Source organism: Macaca nemestrina, chromosome 3 (genome assembly GCF_043159975.1).
Source record: "Macaca nemestrina isolate mMacNem1 chromosome 3, mMacNem.hap1, whole genome shotgun sequence".
Taxonomy (NCBI): domain Eukaryota; kingdom Metazoa; phylum Chordata; class Mammalia; order Primates; family Cercopithecidae; genus Macaca; species Macaca nemestrina.
In genome coordinates this window covers 1,502,345-1,529,046 of record NC_092127.1, presented here as the reverse complement: position 1 = coordinate 1,529,046, position 26,702 = coordinate 1,502,345, and the positions used below count along the sequence as shown (strand labels likewise).

At 36.8% G+C, this 26,702-nt stretch overlaps 1 long non-coding RNA gene across 1 annotated transcript in view; it reads right to left on the bottom strand.

The window, feature by feature from the left end:
- LOC105466528 (uncharacterized) overlaps positions 1 to 25,872 on the bottom strand; it is a 34,737-nt gene extending 8,865 nt beyond the window's left edge. The window contains exon 1 of the long non-coding RNA XR_978237.2: positions 25,752 to 25,872. This is a non-coding gene — a long non-coding RNA (uncharacterized lncRNA). The remainder of the gene's footprint in view (positions 1 to 25,751) is intronic.
- Positions 25,873 to 26,702: the final 830 nt, after the last annotated feature.

Here is a 26,702-nt window from a genome sequence, read left to right as displayed (position 1 = left end):
ATACATGGTTAGTGTAGAATCCAGAAAAGACACAAACCGTAGTAGAAGCGTTAAATTAGCTAATTATGCTAAACTAGCACAAGAATACAGATGTTCTAGACCCAACCAAACAAAGCTCAATAGGATAAAGTATGATAAAGCTGACCCATAAGGTTCTTATCTGTGTGACTAAACAAAATCCAAAACTCTTTAAAAAATGTAAAAAATGTAGCACAAATAACATAAAATTCACAATGTCTATCACCCAGTAAAAAATTACCAGGCATGCAAAGTGACAACATTTGGCTCATAACCAGGAGAAAAATAAACCCATAGAAACATATGCAGAAATAACAAAGATGATCAAATTAGTAAAAAAGGATTTCAAAGATTATTATAAATCTTATGATTATGCTCAGTGATGTAAATGAAGATAAACATACTATGGAGAAAAATCAAAGATATAAAAAGACTGAAATGGAACTTCTAGAAATAAAAAGCATATCAAAAATGACAATTACATTGGATTGTAGAAAAAGCATCTAAAAGATCAGCAAACTTGAAAGCTGCCAATCAAAATTATTCAAAATGAAGCACAGAGTTCAAAGAAAACCAGGTTCAGCAGAAAAGAACAATCTTTCATTCAGTTTTAAGACGATACTAAGTGGTCTAACACATTTGCAATTGGAGTTCTAATAAATAAGGTCAAGGGAGAAAAATGCTTAAAAATGTACACCCCCAATTTTGCAAATTTATTTGTTTAAATAAAAACAAATTGAGCACATAAACACAAAATATCCGAAAACCAATAACATAGATAATTTTAAAATAAACCAGAAAAAACACATTATATACAGAGTAATAAAAATAAATGTGGCAGAAAATTATTACTAGAAATCACATCAACCAGAAGTAAATTGCATGGCCTCTGTAATGTGCTAAACAATGTTAGCTATGAATTCTACACTCAGTGAAAATATCTTTCAAAAATGAATGTGAAATAAGATTTTTTCCTGGTCAACAAAAAGAGCTTTATCAACACTTAAGCACTACAAATGATGTCAAATTTGGTTCCTCTCGCAGAAGGAATGATAACAGGTTGACCTTTTTTTTTTGAGACGGTATTTTGCTCTGTCACCCAGGCTGGAGTGCAGTGGCGCGATCTCGGTTCACAGCAACCTTTGCCTCTGGGGTTCAGGTGATTCTCCTGCCTTAGCCTCCCAAGTAGCTGGGACTACAGGCGTGTGCCACCATGGCTGGCTAATTTTTGTATTTTTAGTAGAAACAGGGTTTCACCATGTTGGCCAGGATGATCTCAATCTCCTGATCTCGTGATCTGCCTGCCTCGGTCTTCCAAAGTGCTGGGATTACATACTCGAGCCACCACACCCAGCCTGACATTTTTACCTGTGCAAAGGAATAAAGAGCACCAAAATGGGAAAAGTGTGAGTAAATATAAAAGACCCTGTTCTTCATTTTTAGCCTCTTTAAAAAGAAAATTGAGACTTCTGGTTCTGTATAAGAAGTTTGAAAGTAATGAGGGAGAGGAAAAGGAAAAATCAGTCAGGTAAACAGTTAAGGCTGGTCCTCGGAGAAGCAGCCTGCCTGAAAAATCACAGCTACAGGCAAAAATAGAGCAGTCTGGGGAAAACTTAGGCTGCACCTGCACGGACACCACCACACATGTAGGAAGCTTAAACCTTTTAAGACTGACAAACCCCAAATACCTAAGAGGAAGTAAAACAACTTCCATTCTCAGACATTGGTGAAGAGAATCAGAATCATTCAGCCACTTTGGAAAACAGCACACATCATGCTTTACAGAAAGAAATGGTATAGAAATGAGCAGAGGCACTGGTGTCCCTTTATGACCACTATATTCCAAAGTGCCAATTAGTAAAATTATTCTTTCATTCTACCTAGAAAATCTACTTCTATAATTTAACTTGTAATTCTAACATATGATATCTTTCAGAACACACCCCTACGTGAACGCAATTAAATCTTGGTCCAAACATGCTTATTTTTATTTCTTTTTTATTTTATTTATTTTTACTTATTTTCTAATGAGAACCAGGATAATGGGATATTCCTTCTTTTATAAGAATATGAAGTTTACCTTTCATTTAAAACAGTTCTATTGGCACCTTGTCATATAAAATATTACATAGAATTACATATTCTAAGAACAGTTATCTGAGAAATGTGTAATTTTTCTTTAGTTTTTTTATGTTTATTCTACTGTGATGTATGAAGATATATTTCATATGTAATTATGAGATTATAGTTAATTATATTTCCAAAAGTGAAGAAATTTTTGTATTTTTATTTTAAAATAACAAGAGAAGTATTTAAAATATTATCTTCTTAAATTCCCAATTATGTTTCAAAACATCTTATTTTTATTTCACTTCCGACGTTTGTGTCTTTTTTCCTTACATCCTTCCTTTCCTTCTTTATTTTCTTGTTTGAATTATTTTTAAGTGGTGCCTCAGCCCTTCCTAAGTATATAGAACTTCTATGAGGCCGGGCGCGGTGGCTCAAGCCTGTAATCCCAGCACTTTGGGAGGCCGAGGCGGGCGGATCACAAGGTCAGGAGATCAAGACCACAGTGAAACCCCATCTCTACTAAAAATACAAAAAATTAGCCGGGCGCGGTGGTGGCGCCTGTAGTCCCAGCTACTCGGGAGGCTGAGGCAGGAGAATGGCGTGAACCCGGGAGGCGGAGCTTGCAGTGAGCCGAGATCGCGCCACTGCACTCCAGCCTGGGTGACAGAGCCAGACTCCGTCTCAAAAAAAAAAAAAAAAAAAAAAAGAACTTCTAAAATTATAAGCAGGGAATGGTCTTTGGTTCCCAGAAAACTTAGATTAAACAGTTAAAAGTTACTCGTTATCATATAAAGTTCCTCAGCATGTCATTTTGTAATGAGAGCAGACTCAGTATTATAATATAAATCTCACTGATCCTGCATTCTTTACAACGAACAACCAAAGACCCTTTATGAAGTCTGATGTATTTTAAAACATTCAACATAGTTTTATTTCATGTCCTTTCTGTTTTGTAAAGAGGCCTTCATAGTCACATGAGGAGGACTTTGGGGATAATCTACCTGAAATGTACCACCCTGCCCTTTCTGTTCCTCTGCAAGGCAAATCTGAGGAATTTTTTTTTATTGTGCATGTTTCCAAGAATTCCTACAAACTGATGTCTTTACTGCCTACAAAGTAGAGGGATTTAAAAACGTCAGATAACTCTCTCTGCACTGATAGGGCCAAATATTTACAATTTTCAGGTTAATTCTCCACTTTTTAACCCAGATAAATAAATTTTGGATTAGATTTTACAAGATGGGTAATTCAGAATAAATTACAGTTGCCTCTATATATAAAAATCAAGCACGGTCACAAAACCATGCTTGCACTCAGTTTTCTCGGAAGAAATCACGTTACTCTTTTCGTTCTTCCTATTTGGTTAATTTTATGAGGAATGAAACCCCATGTTACAAAAAGAATAAAAAGTACTCTTCATTTTTTTTTTTTTAATTTTGCAAATTTATAAATAAATGGGTACAATTTCTTACTAAGTTTCTCATTTTCAGCCCAGGCAGAGACATACTTGCAGATATCCTATTTATCTCCATTTATCTCCGGAACAGAGAAACCAGCAATGAGAGCTTTAAGTCTAGCAAAAGTCAGAAGACAACCAATAAGGGACTTACGGCATAGCATTAAAGATAGACGAAGCTAAGATAAGAACGGGGATTTTATTCAATATGGATAATCCAGGAAGAAACCACCAGAATAATGGCTTTTAAAACATCCAAACAAATGTAAATTTCTCCTCCCCCTAATCCTTGTAAAAAGCAAACAGAAAACATCAAAACCAACTGAGAAACTCCAAGTAGACACAAGCACTTCAAAATTAATACAGAAAAGGCTAAGTTTATAAAATGAGTAAATTTCGATACAGAATTACATTCACATAATGAATCAGAATTATTTTCACCCCATATATGGTCTTTATCTCGAGAAAGAAGGGATGTAAAGAATATTGACCTAAAAACAGCCATTTTCTATTTTAGGTAACAGCATTCTGTGACTCACTAGAATTAGAAAACAGAGACATTAGAATTAGTGACAATTAGAAGGGAAAAGGAAGAAGGGGAAAGCATGGGGTCTTTTACTTGTGATAAAAGCAACAGGAAGGAGGTTGGCATCCGGGAAGATACGTTTGGACTTCAGCTGATTCTCACTGCTGTAATTATCTACTGTGTCTGGTTTTGATGCTGTTTACTGTTGATACTTGATATCATAATGAACTGTTAACTGTGTTTATGAACATTTGCAAGGTGCTCATTTGCTGCTGTTTTTCACTTAGAAATGTTGTTTTGTGTACCAAAAATGGCTTGACCAGCTGCAAATAATTCTATATAATTTCAATTTAATAGAGACACACTTTCCTAAATTCAATTTTATGCAGTTTTGTTACAACTTACAAAACCACAGGAAAAAGGAAAAAAAAAAAAAAGACATATTATGTATACAATTCCCTTCAACCACTTCCTCTGCTTGTACATTTGTTGCCAGAAACAGTTTTATGATTTGCCATCGGCAACAGCATTTTCAAAAAAAATTTTTTATTCTAAAAGCCATGACAACTTGACCAAAAATATATTAAATTTCTAGTCTCTTCTTCATGCAAATATATTAAAAACTAAAAATGAATTTGTACTCAAAAAATTTCTGCCCTAGTCTCTCAAGAAAATCTCTAATTGGATAGAATAGGCATGTTCCCATAATTCACTATTATTAAGAAACTACCGGGTGGACGCGGTGGCTCCCGCCTGGAATCCCAGCACTTTGGGAGGCCGAGGCACGGATCACGAGGTCAGGAGATCGAGACCATCCTGGCTAACACGGTGAAACCCCGTCTCTACTAAAAATACAAAAAATGAGCTGGGCGTGGTGGCGGCGCCTGTGGTCCCAGCTACTCGGGAGGCTGAGACAGGAGAATGGCGGGAACCCGGGAAGCGGAGCTTGCAGTGAGCTGAATTAATCCACTTCTCAATCTTCCATTTTATCCCTTCTATTAGTTTTTTTACTTTATAATTCTAGTGGTTGCTCTTTACAGCATGCAACTCTGACTTAATAGAGTGTACTCTAAATTAGTATAATGGTTTTAGCAATTGTTAAAAATGTATATGGCCTGCAACATTTTAACTCCACTAACAGTCAATATTCTTTTAAAGTTACTTACACAGTTGTCCTTCCATCATTGCTGGGGTTCTGTCCCTCCATCTTGAATCATTTTCCATCAGCGTGGCATATTTCCTGCAGTATTTCTTGGTAATTCAGATCTGACGGTAAACTTTAGATGTTCTCAATTTGTAATTTCTTAAAAAAGTCGTCATTTGGCCTTCAATTTTGATGGTTATTTTAGCAGGATTTAGACTTTCAGTTTGACAATATATTTTTCTCCTGAACATTACAGATGGCATTTCATTCTTTTCTGTTTATTTAATTTGTTCAAGGCAACCATCAATTTTAACGTACTCCTTAAAAGATGATGTGCTTCTTTCCTATGAATGTCTTCACAATTTTTCTCTTTACTTTAGAATTACAGCGATTTGACTACAGCATGCCTATGTGTGGTTTGATTTGTATTTATCTTGCTTGGGAGTTGCTGAGCTTCATAAACGCACGTATTTGATTGGTTTTAAGGCCTTTATCTCTGCAAATATTGCTACTGCTTCATTCTCTTGGTCCCGCATCATTAGAACTTCCATGCGCATACATCAGACATTCTGACCACATATTTTATATGTCTGTTATGCGTTGTTTTCTCCTTTTCATTGTTTTATCTCTAAGTTTTGTTATTTTCTACTGACTCACTGCAGAGTTTATTAATGTTGTCTTCTGTTGTGCTCAGTCTGCTGTTAAACCATCCAACGGGTCTTTATATCAATTCATGCATTGAATGAACATCAGTTATTGTATCTTTTGGTTCTAGTGTATCTATTTTTTTCTTACAGTTCCACTTACACATCACAATTCTTCATTGTTCATTTATTTTGTCTCCTCTATTTAACATATTTATAAAAATCACTTTATTTTAAAATTCTAGCATAATTCTAATGCTGTTGTCATCGATGGGCCCACTGATTTTGTCCTAATGCTGTTGTCGTCGATGGGCCCATTGATTTTGTTTTTCTTTTTCTTTGAATTATTGGTCACATTTTTCTGCCTCTCTATATGCATGGTAATTGGTTATTTTTAATTTTATACCTCCGACATATATAAAAAACTGCACATTATTTTAATATTCCCCAGAAGGTCTCCTCATTCCTGCGTGAGGAAGATAGGGTGACAAGCTGATCACTACGATGTAATCAAGTCTGTGCTGAGGCAATTTCAGTACCACTCAGTCTATTTCTAGTTTGCTTCTCGTCTGTGAATGTGCGTTTCACGGAATTTTTAAATTGAGAGTCTGGCAATTCCCAATCTCACCCCACCCCACAAAGATGGAAGGATATTCATTATTGTCTTTGGGGGATTTTTCATTTAGCTCTTGAGATTTTATTCATGTGGCTAAAAATCTGACAGCAATCTTCAGGGGAGATTGGCAGTGTGTTTGAGGAGCTCTCTCCTCCCTGCTTCAAACACATGGCCGGACTAATCCTGTCAGACTAATCACAGTGCATCTGGGGAGAGTTGATTGTAATTAGGGTTTTATTTTACATTTTCCAGTTGACAAAAGAGTTGGCATTTAAAAAAATCATCCTCTCATTTGTAATTTCCATCTCTCAGTTGTAATATTCTTGCTCTTTTCTTTTACCCATTTTTAAATTACATTTTCTGTCTTTTCCTTATAGATTTGAGGATCTCTTTATATATTCTGGAAATCATTCGTTTGTAAATTATATCAAAAGCAATTACATTATTTCCAAGTTCATCTTGTTCTTTTATTCTCTTTATGATATTCTTTCATAAATAAAAGTTCTTAATTCGATATACTCGACTTCATTTATTAACTTTATGGTACGTTCTTTCTTTTACATCATGCTTAAAAGAATTTCCTATTTCAAGATTGAAAGGATACTTTCACTTTTATGTCTTTAGTCTCCTTGAAATTGAGTTTTGTGAGTAGCACGAAGCAGGAGTCTAAGCTCTTTCATTTGCTCTTCAATTTTCCCTCCCTCTCGCCCTTTCTCCATCTGTCCCTCCTTTCCTTCCTTCCTTCCTTCCTTCCTTCTTTCCTTCCTTCCTTCCATCCTTCCTTCCTCCCTCCCTCTCTCCCTTTCTTCCTTCCTCCTTCCTTCCTCCCTCCCTCACTTCCTTCCTTCCTTTCTTCCTTCCTTCCTCCCTTTTTTCTTCCCTCCCTCCCTCCCTCCCTTCCTTCTTCCCTCCCTTCCTTCCTTCTTTCCTTCCTCCCTCTCTCCCTCCCTTCCTTCCTTCTTCCTTCCTTCTTTCCTTCCCCCCTCCCTCCCTCCCTCCCTTCCTTCCTTTCTTCCTTCCTCTCTTCCATTCTCTTTTGCTCTCCTTTTTACTCCCACATTCTCTTTCTCCCTGTCCTTCCACTTTCCCCCTCTGTCTCTCATGCTTTTCTTTTCTTCTTGGGTCATATCTGTAATTGTATGATCATGATTTATTGGAAGGCTCATTCTTTTTCTATGGATCTGCACAACCATGTCAGTCCTAAATTGTCGATATGAGGTATTCTTGGCTCTTTATTCTCTTTTATCATTTGAGTATTAAAGTTTCATTACCACATTGTTATAATTTTTATTTATAATGAATTTATAAGAAATAATTGATAAAGCAACTCCTCTCACCTTGTTAGCATTTTTCAAGAGGATTTTGATAATTCATGAATGTTTATACTTCTATATACATTACAGATTCAGTTTATAAATTTACACTGAAAGCATACTGGATTTTGAGTGCATTAAATTTATGGATACTGTTAGAGAAGTTTGAAATATTATTCATTAACACTTTCAAACCATGAACCAGCTACATCTTCTCATTTATTGGAAATAGGTCTTTCCTACTATCTTTTTAAAAACTTTAACTTTTTTATAGGTATCACATATCATGTTTTTAAATACAACCATATTTTCAATTCTATTATAAATAAAGTCTTAAAAATGCATATTTGTTGACTTATAGAATACATTTTTATATTGATATATTTTCACTAGCCTTTCAAAGCCTTATTTTTCCTTTATCAAATCATCTATAGATTCCTTTGGATTTTCTATGGATACAATTATGTAATATTCAAAGAAAGTTTGTTTTCTTCTTCCTAATCTTTCACACTTTATCTATTTCCTCAAAATTTCAAATGTATCAGTTAAAATTGATTATGTTGGTTGATTGCAATGATGTCTTCATATATAATTATTTATTTTTACTTTCCAGTATTGTTTGTGCTTTCAGCAAACATTTGTTAATCTGTTATTCTTTTCACAGAGCCAGTTTGTATGCCTAGATCAATTGATTCCTGTTATATAGTTTTCCTCTTTTTGTCTCTTTTTTCACATTTCTTAAATTGCATACATAATTATTGTCATCTCTTCTTTTATAATATACATTTTATAACACATATTTGATGCTATAAATTTTCCTCTAGTGTTTTGGCCACATCACATGTTTTCATATTTAGAATTACAGTCAATTGTACATATAACTTAGCTCAAATACTTTCTAATTTTCATTATAATTTTAATTTTGTGAATTATTTAGAGGTATGTTACCTTTTCGTTATAAAATTTAACCCAATATCATTGGTCTAGAGATAGAAATCAATTGACAATTGACAAATTTTGTTTATGAAATGCCTTTTGCCATGTTTTTTAAATGATTCATGAGTGATTAAAAAGAAGGTATATTATGCAAATATTAGATGCCATGTTCACTTGATCAGCTAATTATGTTGTTTAAGTATTCTGCATACTCTCTCCTTACTTTCCTCTCTTCCTCTCTTTATCTTACTCTCACTCTCTTTTGCTTCATGAAATACTGAAAAGAAAAACCTTATGCCTTTACTGGAGAAAATTTGGAAAACAATGGAAAATGAAATCAGTAGAAAACATTACTTGTAATCTCATCATCCAATAAAATTTTAATGTTATTTTTCTAATTAATCAATTGTACCTCTTCTGAAATAGGTTACATACAGATTTCAGATATAAATAGATACAGATAGAGGTGGAGATTATAGAAGAAAAGAAATACTTTTCCCTCATCCGATTAGGTTCATGGCTGAGACTCTTGTAGCAAAAGACAGATTAATAAGAGAAACACATACAAATGTATTTGATGCAAGTTTTATAAGACACGGAGCTTTCATAAATGAAGATTGAAATAAACAGGTAAATCTGTACGTTTTAATGCTTAGATTTGAAGAAGAGTGAGTAGTTGTAGAGAAACATGATTGGAGGACAAGTGTTTGGGGGAACTTAGCAAGGCCTGTTTGTTCATGTGCTTCTCTGTGTCCTTGTGTCTTCAGAGATAAGGATGCTCTTTTCTTCCAGGTATAGAAGGGCACATTTTGAATGAAAGTTGTACAACCTGCTTTGGAGGAGAAGGGCAGGGGAAGGTCAGAGTGATCTTCCCGCTTCTGCTGTTTTCTCAAATGCCAAGATGCCATATTTTGGGGGGTAGTGTGTTCTGAATCCCCTCAAGATAGAGATGGAGATACACCCTGAAAATCTGCTACCACACCTTTGGGGTTTATTTAGCCGAAAGAAGTCAGGCCTGCCTGTCTCTAAACTAGTGTTTTGTCAGTCTACTGTAGGCAATGTTTCTAAAACAGCTATGTGGTGTCACTAATGAAGACTAGTTCTATGTAGTTTCATACATTTTTTTCTGCCCTGATGATACCTGGATAATGATGTAAAGTGGAGCCATAGATTTTGGAAAACCCCAGGCACGACTACAAGTAGAAGCCCATTGAATATCAACAGGAAAAGTAATTGCGGTCATAATCCCTTTCTTAGTTTGGGCCCTTTTCCCCAGAGAAATGTACTTTCTTTTTCCATAGGGACCAACTTTGCACATGCTGTGAGAGGGAGCCCTGTTAAAATTCCCTCCCCTAGCAATGGGTTCCCTACTTGTCGATTACATTTGAATAGCTAAGAAGAGAACTCTTCAAGCAACTGCTGCCACTCACCGCCTGAAGCATATTTTCAAAGGAGAACATTTTATTGGCTCGCTACTCAAAGAAAGAGTTTTCTTTGTTATTTCAATTGGAAGACAGCTTTTCTATCAAATTCTCATAGTCTGGTAATAAAATAGTATTCCATGGTCTACTACATCTGAAGAATCAGGTTGCTAATAAAATTTAGAATGATAAAGTATTAATTAGTAAATTGCCTGGATTTTAGAGAAATTTAATGGACTATGTTGATTTCTCTTTAGTAAATTTGTGATAAACCTAGTTAGGTGTGATAGTTTTGTTTGGCATAGGAATTAACGGTTAAGCCAACACTTATCTGAAGTTCAGAATAGTTTAAATAGCATAAATCAATATATAGTACATGTAAAATGTTGGAGGTCAGAAACGGATACCCCAAAATATAGCGCTTTGACATGTTGAACTGAAATAGAAGCCTCAGGTTTCTCTGAATTCCCCCCATGTTAATACATTTGTACGGCTTTTCTGTCATTAACTTGCCTTCTATGAGTTGATTTGTCAGCAAATCTTCAAAGGGCAAAGAGGAACTTTTCCATTGTCTTCTACAGAAACATTTAAAATTCTATAAAACAATGACAAAATCAAAAGCCATGTAAAATCTTGTGTGTTTTTGGTATTTTTAGCAAAATTTTATTTCATATTTATATAATCCAAAATTCTAATATAATAGTTCTAAATAGCATTTTAGGTCCATGCACTCATCCTTTGCACTTTTGAAGCAGAGGAGGACTGTAACAGAGTCAGAATCTCAGTTTCTGAGTTCCACAGGCTGCTACTCTTCACATGACAGCTGGAGAGTCTTCGATTTTCAGTCCTTTGTATTTATAATACATTTTAACCTGCAGAATGCTGGAAAGTATCTGCTAGTCACTCTTGTATCTTCACCAACACATAAAATCTTTGATGTAGAATTCAGTGTTGCAAAATTAAAAAAAAAATAGTTTTGGTAATAATTTTAAATATCATTGGCATTAGAGTCTGACAGTCCAAATTAAGTCCTTGTGTTATGATGATTGTGACAACCTCACTGAGTCTTGATTTCTTCATTTAAAGACAATAACATGAACCTAGGTTACAAGTTCATGAAGATTTATTGCAGGATCTGACCAGCAGCCCACAATGCAACAGGGCTCTTTCTTTGTTCCCAGGTGGATCGGCAGGTTGAGAAATAATAGACACACACAAGATAGTGAAAGCTGGGTCCATGGGGGTCACTGCTTTCTACTCCCACGGTGCCACCAATGCACTGGATATACCAACATTTCTTATTAAGTTTAGTGAGGGTGGGGGTAGGTTAGTGAGGGATTTAGGGTCATTTGATTATGAGGTGAGATGGTCACATGGGGATGACGTAATTCTTTAACATAGCATCTGTATGCAGAAGTAAATTCTCTGTATACAGAGAGAAGAATTTACGATAGAGGGTGTGCATCTGCTGATTTCTCACAGAGCCTTAAAACAGAAATGCAGTCTTTCCATAACCTATGATTAGCAAGATATTAATCAGCAGTAACAGTTGCAGCAAAAACTGGTTACAAACAATCCGTAGAAATAGGACGTGAAGCTAGACAACCGGTTAGACCACAAATTCTCAGAAGGGACTATGCCTTAACCCTAAAGAGGCCTAGAAAAGCCATGGCGAGATGAGGGCATTTATAGCCCTATCTTATCATATGGGCAGGCACCCCCCATACGTCCATTTATAGGCTCTCCACAAAGGTCACATTCCATTCTCAGAGCTATGAACATCTGCTTTTCTGGGATAGGAATCTTGGTGATGTGAAACCTCCCTGACTGCACGTCCATTCACAGGCTCTCTGCAGGAGGAAGCACATCACGCGCTGTTGGCTCATTCTGGCAGCCCAACCTGGCATTGTCTTTACACAATCCTGCATGTAATTTTGTATTTACAATAATCAGAAGCATTTCATCTTTTATTCCGTAGCAATAATTTCAGGGGGTCTCCCTACAGAGATTAAGGAACATTTTATATATAATGTGCAGAAAATAGGTTTGACGTGTTGTAAGCATTTGATAAATAACATTTATTATAATAATTTTCAGCAACAATAAGAAAGAGAGTCACAGTGTTCCTAAAAGACTTAGAGGTTTAGGTCCTACATTGCAAAAGCTTTAGTATCTGCATTGTTCCAACAGATGGAGCAGACATATAGAACTCAGTTCCCATTCTTGGATTATTTATTTTGAGTATTCAACAGAAGAAAGGAGGCAATGAAATGAGAAGACCTGTGCAGGCAAACTAACCTTATGTAGAATGTGTCCTCTTATTATAAAATGAGAAGACAACCACTTTTCAGAACTACTACAAAACAATGCCATACCCATCCATTGTTATTACCAGTTATTTCCAACTCTCCCCTGCTATTTCCAGAGTCCACCTTCCTGTGGGGAAAAGTTAACCAATAATAAATGTATTTCCTACACCTGAGAGGCCACACAAGATTACATTTTACAAGGAGTAATATTTTCTTTTGCAATTTCTCCCCAATGTACTTTATATCCATCTAGTCCACAGCAGAAATAGTAAAATTTCCAAATTCAATAAACTAAAAAAAAAAAAGGTCTAAAAGCTGGAGCCCTATATAGACAGAAGTATAAATGCACATTATTATACCATTAAGAAATTGTTTTATAACATTTAACGTTATTGTAACATGCCTGTGTTGCACAAATTCACATATACTATGAATAAAGTCCCATACATTAAAACATAGAGTATGTTAAATATAGTATTCAGTTTTGTAAAACCAAATTTGTCTGATGTGGTGTTTTTCTGGAAAACACAATAAGAAGCTTTCCATGTGTAAATGACAATGGGTTTTTACATTCATGTCTCCATACTGGATTCTGCAAATTGCATTCTAAATGAAAAATATCTCTCCAGTAAACAAATCTCATAAGACAGCAATTTATCTCAAATAAATTTTTGGCCAAATGTTTAGTCTGTAGGAGAGAAAAAGTAATATATTTTCCTCACCCATCACAGAGTTCATAGCTGACACTCTTGTAATAAAATACAAATGAACAAGATAAAATATGCAAGTTTATTTCATGTAAGTTTTACATGACATGGGACCTGAAGACCCAGGGACAACTGTGTGTTTTATTGACAGTCGTGCAGAAGTGTGATTGGAGGACAAACGGGTACGGTCTAATGGCAGTAAACTGGGGGGATCTTATGAAGGCCGGTTTGTTCGGATTCTTGTTAGACTCCCTGTGTGACAGTCCTTCCCTCTGGCTAAACAGCAAGACACTTGTGTCATGAGAGTCTTCAGGAGAGAAGAAGAAGGGAGAGGTCACAGGGACCTTCCTACTTCTGCTATTTTTCTTAAGCACTAGAGTTCATATTTGGGGATATCATATTTTGAAACTCAATAAGTCTTTGCTGAAATACAGTATATCTATATTCTTTTATCTTTCACGTTTGTATATTACACAGCATTCTATTTTTCAAATAAAGTGATATATTTGCTAAAATTGTATGTAAACTATAGCAAAATTTTTATAAATAAAATTATTTCAAAGATCAATCTTACATCCCACAGTTACATGTAAAGAGTAGTGTATCAGAGCTACAGTGTCTAACAGCCTTTCTCCCTGTTAATGTTACAAAACATTGATCATTGGTAGCCCACACTACTGTCATTTGTATACAAGCCCATAAACTTGAATTTTAAATGAATCACCCAAATGATTTTTCAGGCAGTCATCTTCCAGAAAGATTGGCTGGTAGAATTGAAATTTTATCCAAATTTTCTAACTATCAATAATTAAAATCTGCATCTCAAAAGTGAAACGTCAAGTCAATGAAGCCCGGCAGTTTGGTGGTTTGGTTTCGAAGGCTCCACGTGTTTCACTGTGAATAAGTGTAGTCTCACACAGTTAAGAAGCATGTTCAACACTATATATGAATAATAGTCTTCAACCTGCCAGGCTTGAGGCTTGATCGGCATTATAGTACACTGTATATTGAAGACTTTTATTTTATTTTATTTTATGTCACTAGGACAATTACTCCAGTGAGAATTTAGTTTGTTATGTACTTTGTATAGAACTCATGTCTTCTCACATGAATTACTTTGAAGCCATACTTTTTAAAAAGTTGTAATAGAATTAAAGAAAGTTAACTCCTAGAATAATAGCAGAATTGACAATTCATATTCCATCTAGAAATGGCTTTCAAATCTTGAGATGACTCTTAAATTCAAAAGTTTGACAGTTAAGAAGACATATTATAGGACTTTATAATAACAGAAAAAAATTAGTTGTAGGGGTTGTAGGGTAGACTCAGGCTTGTGCACCACATACCATCCATGTTATCACAATTAGAGACAACATCTAAAAATTCTTTTTCCAAGAGTCAGTGCAAACTGAAATTCTAAAGAGAAATTTTAAAAAGTTAAACAATTTATGGATGACAAGTTTAAAATGAGATATTAAGGAAAATTAGGGTATTAATTCATTCATTCATAGTATTTATTTGGTAACTATTAGGTTCTGGGAAATGTGCTAAAATATATTAAGAAACAAAACTTTAAAAGTCCATACCTTCATGAAATTTGAGATTATTTGGGGACTAGAAACAAGAAATATTATCAAAAATGATGTTAGTGGTATGATAAAAAGGGCATAAAATTCTATGAAAGTAAATATTAGAAGATAATTCAAATAGAAGTTTCAGGAAATTATTTTGGGGTGCAAAATAATTAACAGATAACCTTAAGTACTGAGAGGAACTGGTTAGATAAAGGAGAGGATGAAAAGAAATGTGTTTCTCAGGGAAAGCCGTATGTGAGAGGAGGCTGTGATCAGACAATGGAAAGAAGCTTTCCAGGTCAGGGGCAAGGTTCAAGGTAGAGAGCTGGCAGAAAAGAGGGACTGAGTCAGGTAGGTAGTATAAAGCATGCCAAGGACTGCAAAATTTAGAGCAATGGGAAACCACTAAGATTTTTATGCTGACATAATTATACTTGCACTTTTGAAATATCAATCTAGTTGTAGAATTAAGTCTGGAATGTAGACTGAGAACTAGCATGCTGTGATGATGGTCAGACCTAAGAGAGTGGGGCAGGGCTGAGGAAAGGTGCATTATTTCAATAGGGAGAATATGTAGATATTTGAGAGTCATCAGATGAGGTGAGTAAAGAAGATGGAAATGTAACCAATGGCAATTAGGTCTCATACATAAGTGAATGAACAATATTACTTTTTCCTAAAAGATTAAACACTGAAGAGAGACTCTAATGGAGATCAATATAGATTCAGTTTTGGACATGTTTAAATTTTCTATGAGATACATAAATAAATCTCACCCATGGGTCACAATGGGATTGACATATCAGGAAAGATATACAGAAAGACATGAGATGCATAGAAAACAAGCCACAAAATGGTAAACACATATTCTACCTTATCAGTAATTATATTAACATACATGAATTGAACACTGCAATTTAAGGACAGACATTAGCAGATAAATTTTTACAAATGATACAACTGTATGCTATCTACAAGAGACACACTTTGGATTAGGAGATAGAAAGCAAAAGGATAGAAAAAGACAAGCAAACAGTAACCAAAATAAACCTGAAGTGACTATATTAAAGTCAGAAAAAATAGTCCATAAGATAAAATTTGTAGCTAGAGATAATGAAGAGAATTTCAAGATGATAAAAGAGTCACTCCATCAGGAAAACATAACAATTATAAACACATATACAAGTTCCAAAATACATGAATCAAAACCTGAAAGAATTGAAGGGAAAATGTACAATTTAACAGCTGGGTCTTTAATATCCATTTCAGCAAAGAATATGGTGATTAGGGAGAAGATCAGAAAGAAACAGAAGATGTTAACAACATTATCAACTAACTAGACCTAACAGACATTGATGGAACACTTTGCTCAACACTAGCAAAATACAGATTCTTCTCAAGGAAGTGCAATGCACATTCTCCAGGACAGACCATCTGTTGGACTGTAAAACAAGCTTCAATAACTCTAAAGAGACTGAAATAACACAAACTATTATAGGTGCTAAAGGATGTGATGCTTCACCTCACCCATCACAAGGGTCATGGCCAATACTTCTATAATAAAAGGTGAGTTAACAAGAGATAAGCATGACAACTTTGTTTAATCTAAGCTTTACATGATACAGAAGCCTTCAAAAATAAAGCCTTCAGGGGAAACTATTTTTATGCTTCCTTTCGATGAAGAATGGATCGTTGTGTAGAGGTGTGATTGGAAAAAAAGGATAAGATCTAATGCTAATAGACTGAGGGAAGAAATCCAGCAAGGCCTTTCTGGAGTGAAAGAATAAAGAAAACAAACATTGAATACGGATTTTGATCCAGTGGCATTTGCACATATTTTTGAGAAGCAATCTTGACAGCAGCTAGGAACAGGAGCTGAATCCCTGTGCTTCAATTGCTTTATCTGTTAAATGGGGACAACAGTAGCCACCTTATAGGGATGTCCTAAAAATTAATTGATGTAAAGATTTATAACAGTCCCTCAGCAAACAATCAAACTTTAATGAATTGTAGCCAACATAGTTATAATCACCTCAATTCTTAGGAGCAACCATCCAGTCTTTGCATTCTTATCCACACGTTGCCAGAGGAGACCACAAAAGCATACAAAGACTCGCCTGAAGGCTTGCAGCCACGCCACAACAGCGCCCAGACCTCATCAATCCCCTGCACTTTCTGCTAAATCACCTGCCCCACACGTGATTAATGTGCCCCTGACCTCTCGTGTCTCATTTTGTAGTCCTGATTTATGTCTTTCTGTTGTGTTGTGAGTAATATATTTTCAGAGTGGGAGAAAATTATAATATTGAAGAAAGGGAAAACAGAAGTGAGGCAGTTAGGTATGTGAAAGTTATAGTAAGATTTTTATGTCAATGTAGCTCAACATTTCTGCTATATTCTGTTTTGTAGGCAGAACAAAATCTCTCTTAGTTAGAGGCAGAAATACAAGGGACTTCGATTTATTCCAATTTTCAAGTAGAAGATTTTAAGGGACTTCGATTTATTCCAATTTTCAAGTAGAAGATTTTATTTTCCTCAGGTAAACACAGACTGTGTTGTTACATAAATAAATAAATAAAGCAGAAGGTGCGGCACAGATTTAAAAAACTATACTGGGGGAAAATAAAACTAAATAAAATCCTCGTCAAAAGTTCTTGTGCACTTTGAAATTCAGATTGCATCGTGAGCTCAGATTGCCAATATCCTTCATGCTGTTGCTTTCCAGAGTGATAGCTCTTTCCATTCATTACAGATAGAAAGTGACTATGAAGCTTTAGAAAGTTAAGTGCAGGTGCAAAGCTGTTGATCCCAGCCTAGAAAATATATTTTATACGTCCATGAAGATTGTTCAAAAAACCCCAACTGTGACACCAACTTGTTAGAATAGTTTAAGAAAGATTAAGCTAAAGAAGGGAGTTTCATTTTTTGTGTGCTGACAACACTTACAGGGTTTTCAGTTGAACCCAGCCAAGAGGATAAATAGCAAAGTAATTAAGAGGAAGTCTAAATCCAGATTTGTTCAGCTTCCTTCTTAGGATCGTTAATATTAACTGACTTTTACATTCAGATTCACTTAACTTGGCAAATGCCATGAAAACGAAATCACATAAGCTTTTGTAGCCTAACATTCTTTCTGAAATGGGAAAAGCTGCTCAGCCTAAGAAATATTTCATTTGATTTTAAGGTGTTTCACAGACTATGAAAAATTTAATTTCACAAACAAGTGCCAAACATTTTGTTTGTCTTTGAAAAATAATCATTTCAAGAAGCAATCAATGACTTTAAGAAATAAAATCAGTAGCCATAACAACTCATAGTGACTATTTTAAAGGACATTTTCATTGACTTTGCCGTATTATCTGACACTTTAAGAAATGTCAGAGGATATTGTTTCAGGAACCCTTATTTAAATTCGGGTTAACATTATACACCTGCTTCTCAGGCGCCATCCAGCTTCCTTTGTGACTCAGTTCAATGACAAATAATGATGAACCATTGAACCACAGACATGGATAAAGACAATCCCATGTTTCTATTACAGACCCAATTCAATGGTTTCCCATGTTATTTAATTGTATGGATTAGAACGTACAGCGAAATGCTACATTAGACATTAGAGATTTCCCCTCACTTTCCCTACAAAATGTTGACATGATTCTCCCAGAAAAAAATGAAAAGTAGAAATGGAGATCCCCCTGATTCACAGTGATTATGGAGCAGAGTACATTTCCAGCATCTGCTTGTGTAATCCTGGTAAAGCATAGGCATATGTGGTTCAGGCTCAGAGAGGCATGGAGTTCAGAAAAAACAGTTTAATAGCAAAGCATTCACTCTTTGTTTTCATGGCTGGAAAGATTAAAATATATCAATTGCATTGTTCACAACAATTTTAAAAATCCAGCTTCTTTTCTAAGCATTTCTCTCACATCATCAGTTCTAGTCCCAGACTGTGAAGTCTAGGGTTATTCAGGCCAAATTATCTAACATTTGCAGGTGCCAATGATGAGCTAGCCATTTTGCATGACAAGTAATCTGCACTCCAGTTATAATATCCTCCCTTCTTACAGATGGCTTAGCCAAGGAGGAGAAATGTAACTTGCCCAGATTCACATAGCTGATATGCTATGTGAAATCAAAATGTTTGATTTCAAAACTTACACTTTAATATTACACTATGCTGACTCTCATTATTCTAAAAGCTGAATTTTGTAATTGAGGAAGAGCTGATTTCAAAATGTCTCAAATCCTCAGCTCAAATTCATGGGCAGTTTTCATTCACTTCTACATAGCATACACACGTAATATATATTATATATAATATCGATTTTATTATGTAAAAATATTTTAAATTATATATTTTTAAAATGAAAATTATGATTTTTTTCATTATTTCAAGGTTTTTCATGTCCTTAGTTTTAAAAATGAGTTAGCTTCTTTTATCTTTAACTTTTGTCTTTTTTCCAAATGTCTAGTTGAGTCATTCCATTTGAGTTGGTAATTTCTAACTTTCCTTGCTTACTCCTAGAGTCACAAACCTTTATCCTTAAACCTCTGGATTTGGCATTATTTTTCCATGTATACTGAATCTTTATTGTACAGGAGCCAAGATAAAAATAAGAATAACTAAGAGGAAAATATCGAACAGCAGAATGAGAAATTTATGTTTAATGCCATCAATTCTTCAAATTTTTCAATATTATTTTAGAGAGAAACATGGAATTATTTGCTGTAAAATGCTACCCTAAAACAACAATAGAAAGTGAAAAATTTAAATATCACACTTTCAACTGCTTAAATAAAAGAAAATATTAAAAAATTGAGTCAAATGTTTAAAACAATTAGTTTTTGAATGGTCTTAAATTTTAGAAAAGATAAATAATTCATTAAAGTTCAAAGAATTTACTTTCTCCATTACCTTAAATCTATGCAACACATTAGTTTACTTTTGAACGAGGAAATAATTCACCAATGTTTGATCTTTATTTTTAGAAGAAATAATTTAATATATTATAACAATGATCAAAAGTTTTTATTATGAATGAAAGACAAAATACTTGTGTAAACATCTGTATCTTACAAGTAAATTTTCTGTTAGCATGCTGTGTTCTGACACCAGTTTGCTGACACTAACTGCATGTCCTATGATCCAGTTTAATTCTGACAGTTACTGCCTGGAGTTAGCACAGATCCACATAGTAAGAGCAAAGTCGTTCGCAAGACTGTTTCCACTTCAGACACCAGCCACAGCTTTGGCTGTCCCTAAGCTACTGCACTTCTGCCCAGCCAGCTACAAATTCAGGGATTCCTACAATCTCCTTAGATTGAAAAATTTGCTAGAATGGCACACAGTATTCAAGAAAGTGCTATTTAGAATTACCATTTCATTATAAAATTTGCTAGAAAGGCTCACAGTATTCAGGAAAGTGCTGCTTAGAATTACCATTTCATTATAAAGGATATACATAAACCACCACATGAAGAGGTAATGGGGCAAGCTCTAGGAGAGTCCTGAGCCCAGGAGCGTTCATCTCTGGGAAGTCGTGGCATGCCAGCATCCTGGTTCACTTACACGTTCACCAACCAGGAAGGTCCTTTGAGCCTCAATGGCCAGAGCTTTTATTGAGGTTTCATTGCCTAGGGATGACTGAGTAAATCACAGGTCAGGTGATTAAATTCAACCTTCAGCACCCCTGCTTTCCCCAGAGGTCAGGCTGGTCCAGAGTTCCAATTCTTGAAACACAAATTTGGCCTTTCTGGGGATCAATCCCAATCCTGAAGCCATCTAGGCACCCCCATCCCATCCCCACCAGGGGCTGCCTCATTAACATAACAGAAATTTTCCCATCATGCTGTAAATTCCAAGGGTTTTTGCAGCTCTGTATCAGAAACATGGGACCATGGGATGAAGACCATATCTATTTTATATTGTATTACAGATGTCCTCTGTGTGTTTATCTAGACTCACAATTGATATGGAGCTTTAAATCGTGTGTTCTGCCATATACATTTCGATGTTCTTCCACTTTGTTGCTTTAAAATTACTTTCCCAGATAATGAATTCCTTGCATAAGGTTCATATTTTCTAAGTGCACACAAATTCTTTTGCACTGGTAGCTTAAAATTGTTTAGTTATGGTAAAGATGGTTTGAGACTGAGATAATCACCCAGAGAAAGATACATTTTTTCCTTAAAAATTAGGCAAAGCTACACAGCATTAAGATCTTTTGCTAGCAGAGCACATTTTCAGATGCCCCAACGTTACATAAATTAGTGCAAAATCAATCCAGAAGAAAAGAAGTAGCCGATAGAATTATAGTGTGGAAGTCAGGCAGTCTTTATACTGACTTATCTTTTAACAATTAAGACTAAGAGAAAGAGAATGTTTTTCCATTTGTGTATCACCTCTGTTAGAAAGCTGAACAAGTCTGATATGGCATAGGCTAGCTAGGCCAATTAGGGATAAATTAGAGAAGAACACAGACCCAATACAGGTGGTTCAGACAAATTCATTCGTTTTTCATTATTTTAAACAGTTTTATTGAGTGCCTGTCATTCTAGAATGATAGTAGTTGCAATTCTAGGCATCAAGATTGTAGTCCTTTAGAAACAAATTCCCTGACCTTATGAAATCTACACTCTTCCTTAGGAGTCAGAGAGAAGCAAAGAATGTGAAATACAATGTTAGATAGTAATAAATGTTATGAAGAAAAATAAAAAGAATAAAGGGATAAAGAATGACAGAGGAAGATGGTAATTTAGAAAGGGTGGCTAATGAGGACTTGTATGAATGGGTAATGTTTGCCAGAGACCTGAATGAAATGAAAGAGTAAACTATATAAATATCTAACAGAAAAACATCTGAGGCAGAAAGAACAGCAAGTACCAAGTTCTTATGGAGGAAATGAGGTTGGTACGTTTAAGGAATAACAGAAACCTGTGGCTAAAATATGGTGAGTGTGGTAGAGAACAGTACAAGATGTGGTTTGAGAAATGGCTAGGTACCAGTTGATAGAAGGTCTGCATAGACCAAAATAAACCCCAAAAAAGGAAAAGAAAATTAGAATAGAACAAAGGCCTTGATTATAATTACCTAAAATTGATTCATTTTAACATCAATTTAACACAATTTTAATAAGTAGTATGTTCCAAAGAAAAGAATGCATGGTCAGATTTAGAAAATGCTGGGTTAAAATCATTAAGCCTTTTTTTATCGTAAAGCTTTTTAGAACATTTCATAATTTGATTTGTGTTTGATCTAATACAGAGATTGTAATCAGAATTTTTCAAATTTAGTGTCCTGAATAACTTTTTCTTCTGGTAGATTGTCTCCCAGGATTAGGGTTCCACTGAATTCCTTTAGGAATCATTATTAGTTGTCAAACAGTGTAAAAAGATCTGAATGGTGAGAGGTGTGTATTTAACACCAAAACTAGAAATGTAGTTTAGATTTCATGCTATTTATCACTTGCCAAGAAAATATACAGAGAGAAAAGCATTGAAAAAAATAAGTTAGATTACATGGAGTGAAGTTTTGTAAGGAGATACAGCCTTTAGAGGAACTAACTTTCCAAGTTAAAAAAAAGAAAAAGGTATTTAGTTCTTCAAATATTCCTTCTGCCTTGTTTTCCTTTGTCCTTTTTTTTGTGACAGAGTCTCGCACTGTTGCCCAGGCTGGAGTGCACTGGCATGATCTCGGCTTACTGCTTCACAGGTTCAAGCAATTCTTCTGCCTCAGTCTCCTGAGTAGCTGGGATTACAGGCCCGTGCCACCATGCCCAGCTAATTTTGTTGTATTTTTAATAGAGACAGTGTTTCACCATGTTGCTGAGGCTGGCCTTGAACTCCTGACCTCAGGTGATCCACCTGCCTCAGCCTCCCAAAGTGCTGGGATACAGGCGTGAGCCTCTGTGCCTGGCTCCCTTCTCCTTCTGAGCTTTCAATTTTACATATGTTAGACTGGTGTTGTCTCACAGATTGTGGGTACTCTGTTTTTGTTTGCTTGTTTGTTTGTTCCCATCTTTTCTATTTGTGTTTCATTTTGCGTAATTTCTACAGACTTTTCAACTTTACTAATTCTTTCTTCAGCTGTTTGGAGTCTACTAATAATCACTTCAGGGCAATCTTTATCTCTATTAGGTTTTTCATTTCTAGTATTTCCATCCGACTTTTTTAAAGTCTTCATCCCTCTGCTGAAATGACCTATCTGGTCTTGCACGCTGTCTACTTTTTCCATTACAGCCTTTAACGTGTTAATCAAGATTAATACATTTCCAAGGTTTGTGGCACAGCTAAGTCTGGTTCGGCCTGCTTGGGCCCTTGGGAGACTGCCGTTTTCCTCTTGTTATTTTGTGTGTGTCTGAAGTTTTTTGGGGAAAGTTGGACATCTTCTTCAGAACTGTAAAAATGAAGATTTTTTTCCTGCTTAGAAATGAGCATGCCTTTCTTTCTTGTAGGTCTTTAGTGTGGAGAGTTGAATTATTAATCTAATTAGGAGTTGAACTAGGCTTAGGTTTGTTGTGCTATGGTCACTTTTAGGTACCACAGGTTTAAACTTCCTCTGGAGATATGTTGGGTTTAGGGTTGTGGCTGCTTTGTCAGGGGCCAGGGGATTTTTTCTGATGTCTCTTCCTTTTGCTTTTGGTCTTCCCTGTGACCTATGCACTTATGTCTCAGAGAGGGTCTTCTTCTTTTCTTTTATTTATTTATTTATTTTTTTGAGACAAGGTCTCACTTTGTGCTCTGTGGCCAGGCTGCAGTGTGCAGTGGCATGATCTCAGCTCACTGCAACTTCTGCCTCCCAGGTTCAAATGATCGTCCCACCTCAGCATCCTGAGTAGCTGGGACCAGGGGCACATGCCACCATGCTCAGCTAATTTTTAATTCTTTTTTTTTTTTTTTTTAAGAGATGGGGTCTCACTATGCTGCCCAGGCTGGTCTCAAAACTCCTGGGCTCAAGTGGTCTTTCTCCCTTGGCTTCCCAAAGCACTGGGATTACAGGCATGAGCCACTGGGCCTGGCTTGTCTCTTTCTTGCAAGTTACATATTGCTAGAGGCTTGCTCATTGGCAATGTGCATGTGTGAGTAGGTGTAATTTCTGCTGTTCTGGATAGGCCTCAGTCCTAGGCAGGCAGCGAACCCCTGGGTGTTGGGGGAGTTTAGCCTTCTCAGTGCCCTACTTTTCCTCCAGCTGCTGTAGGCCTGGGTTCCATGTGAATCCTGCACCACCACTTCCCCATTTCACCATATATACGCAGATAAAAACTTTGGTTTCACAAGAGACATGGGAGAAGGATCCTGGTGAAATGCCTTGCTTCTCCTACAGTGGTTACAGTTTTCTTTCCCCAGTCTGTACTACAAAACAAACTTTCTCAAGATTCCTTAATTTTCCTCCGATTCGTGTAGAAAAATTCTGCAAGAGGATATGGCCCTCCCCTGTATACGTGGCTCTTAGTGCTTTACTCTGCCTCAGCAAGGCACACTCAGTCCCCATCAATCGACCAGTCACCTGTGCTGAGCTCTTCGTGCTGGTCTCATCCTGTCCTGGTAAAACACTGCTGGCATTTCATCTCCCCCTGGAGGCTCCTGTCTCTCCTTAGATTTCAGAACCGTTGGTTGTCCTGCTCAGCTTTCTGGTGGGTTCCAGAAAAGTTGTTAACTCACCGTTTATTTAGGGTTTTGCTGTTGTTGTAAGGCTACAAGAAGTGACACTCATTTCAGCTGTCTTTGTGGAAACCGCTCAACAGGTAAGAAAAAAAGAAGCAACATCAACAAGGTTACTGAGGCTATTACTAGTTTAGTCATGATAGCAAAACAATAGTTTTCTTATATAATTATATCTGAAAGTGATAATGTAATCACTATTGTAAAGATCAGGAATAAAGTCATGTTTTTATGGAGCCAGCAGTTTATAGGAATGATGGCTCAAGCCTCCATTTGGCTTGTGGACTAGAACGAGGGAGACAGGCAGCTTTTTGGTTGTTGTAGGGAGCACAACAGGCTTCTCTGCGCCAGCTGCGGACATGATGACGTGCTGGGGATGACAGCAGTGGGAGGTGTCATGTTTGCTTTTACACACTTCTTGCCTCTATAAAAGCCTGCCTTAAAATTTATTTATTTTTTTAGTAAATAGCTCTCAGTGTATTACAAAAGGTACATTCAGTTATCCACAACTAATTATTTTTTTCTGTTTCTAATGTGCCAAGAACTAGCACATTGTAAATGTAAGGGAAGATATCTGATTCCTCACCAAAAATCTCGGTACATAAAATTGGGAAAAAAGTAAGCAGCATCAACTTGTTTATAAAATCTCTTTGTCTCAGCTTTTTCACCTGTGAGATAGAGCATCCCATATTATTCATTAATGGTATTTTTTTGTGACCAGCAGACTTCTCAGTGGTCAGACATATATACCTCAAGCCTTAAAGGTAGCAACCATCACTCATAGTGACCAGATTTGCAGAGGCAGCCTCTCTCTTCTGTCCCACAGGAGTATACAGGGTATCCCGGCGTCCTCGCTGCCCCCTCTATGAAAATCCCACGTCCTAAATGGATTGTGTGTAATTTCTTTCTCATCCAGACCCCATTCCTCCTTCCTGGCGCCTTCCCTGCCCCATCTTCTCTTTCGCCCCTGGCCCAGATCTCTACCTCGTCTGATGCGCGGTGGCACTTGCTTCCTCTACTACATAGTGACACTTGATTATATCTTGTCTTATATCTTTCTCCAAAGATTTCATGGATCATGTCTTTCCAAAATTACTAGATTCCCTAAGGGGGTAGCATGTCAGTCTTACTTTGCATCCTCACGCTCCCTTGCACACCGTCAGACACAGAGCAGGCATGTGACACATGCTAGGTTGCAACAAGTCTGAGTTTCTTAACGGAAGAAATTTCGAGAGAGAAAGCGGGGGTGCTTTGGTGAGAGATATCAACTCATTGAGTGTAATGAGGAAGGAAGCGGCCAGCCGCCATCAATTAAGAACTGGAGAAAATGGGCTGAAATCACTGTACCGTGCTCTACCTGAGCTTTCTGCTGTTCAGGGCCGCTCTGTTTCCCTGGGGTGGAGGCTGAGCGTCAGGGACTCTTCCTGTCCTCTCCTCCTCCTCCTTTTGGATCCGGGGCCCTGCGGCCGCACTTCCGCTTCCGATCCTGCATCAGGACCCGCGACCCTGGGACTCCGGGCTGCAGGCGCTGGGCGGGCGCGGCGCCCTCTAGTGGTTGCTTTGCCGGGGACAGCAGGTTTCCCGCCCCGCCGCGTGGGGGCGCGCGATCTGCCGTCTGAGTTCAATGGACTCCGGAAGGCCGCGAGGGAGCCGCGCAGGTGGCCAGCTCCTTACACCCTGGCTTTAGCTGGTTTATTGCTCATGGTTCCGTCGGGGAATCAGGCCGCGTGTCCCCATGACGGCAGATGCGGTGATGGCTCTTGCCTCCCTCCCCGGTGCGCACGCCCGCTGGAGCGCAGGAGCTTGCTGCAGGTTCAGGCCTGCTCTGGCCTGAGGCTCGGGGCACAGCGGCTCCAAGCTGCCCGCTGAGGGCACCACAGACACAGTCCTTGCCCCGCGTGCTTTTCCTGGACGACTGCTGAAATTCCAGCCAATTCCACAGCCCAAAACAGGGAACACCTTGAGCAAAAACCATTATCCAACGCTAGCCTTTTGTTGTTGTTGTTTTGTTTTGGTCAATGACCTTTTGTTACATTAAGAACAGAACAAAGCTGGATCTAGCATATACCTGGGTTGAATTTACTGGCCAGAACATTAGCAATTACGTTTTGACCAATAATATCAAGTCTTTTCAGCATATCTCTGGGGAAAAAACAAACTAAAACAAAATGACAGCAAAGAACCTCCCCATAGTGGCCAGATTATAAGTCTTGCACTTTTAACCAAAAGAGGAGAAATTTGGCCAACTAAAACTAGATCATATTCCTATGCAATGAAAAGAAGGAAATAAACATTTCTGGTCAGAAAT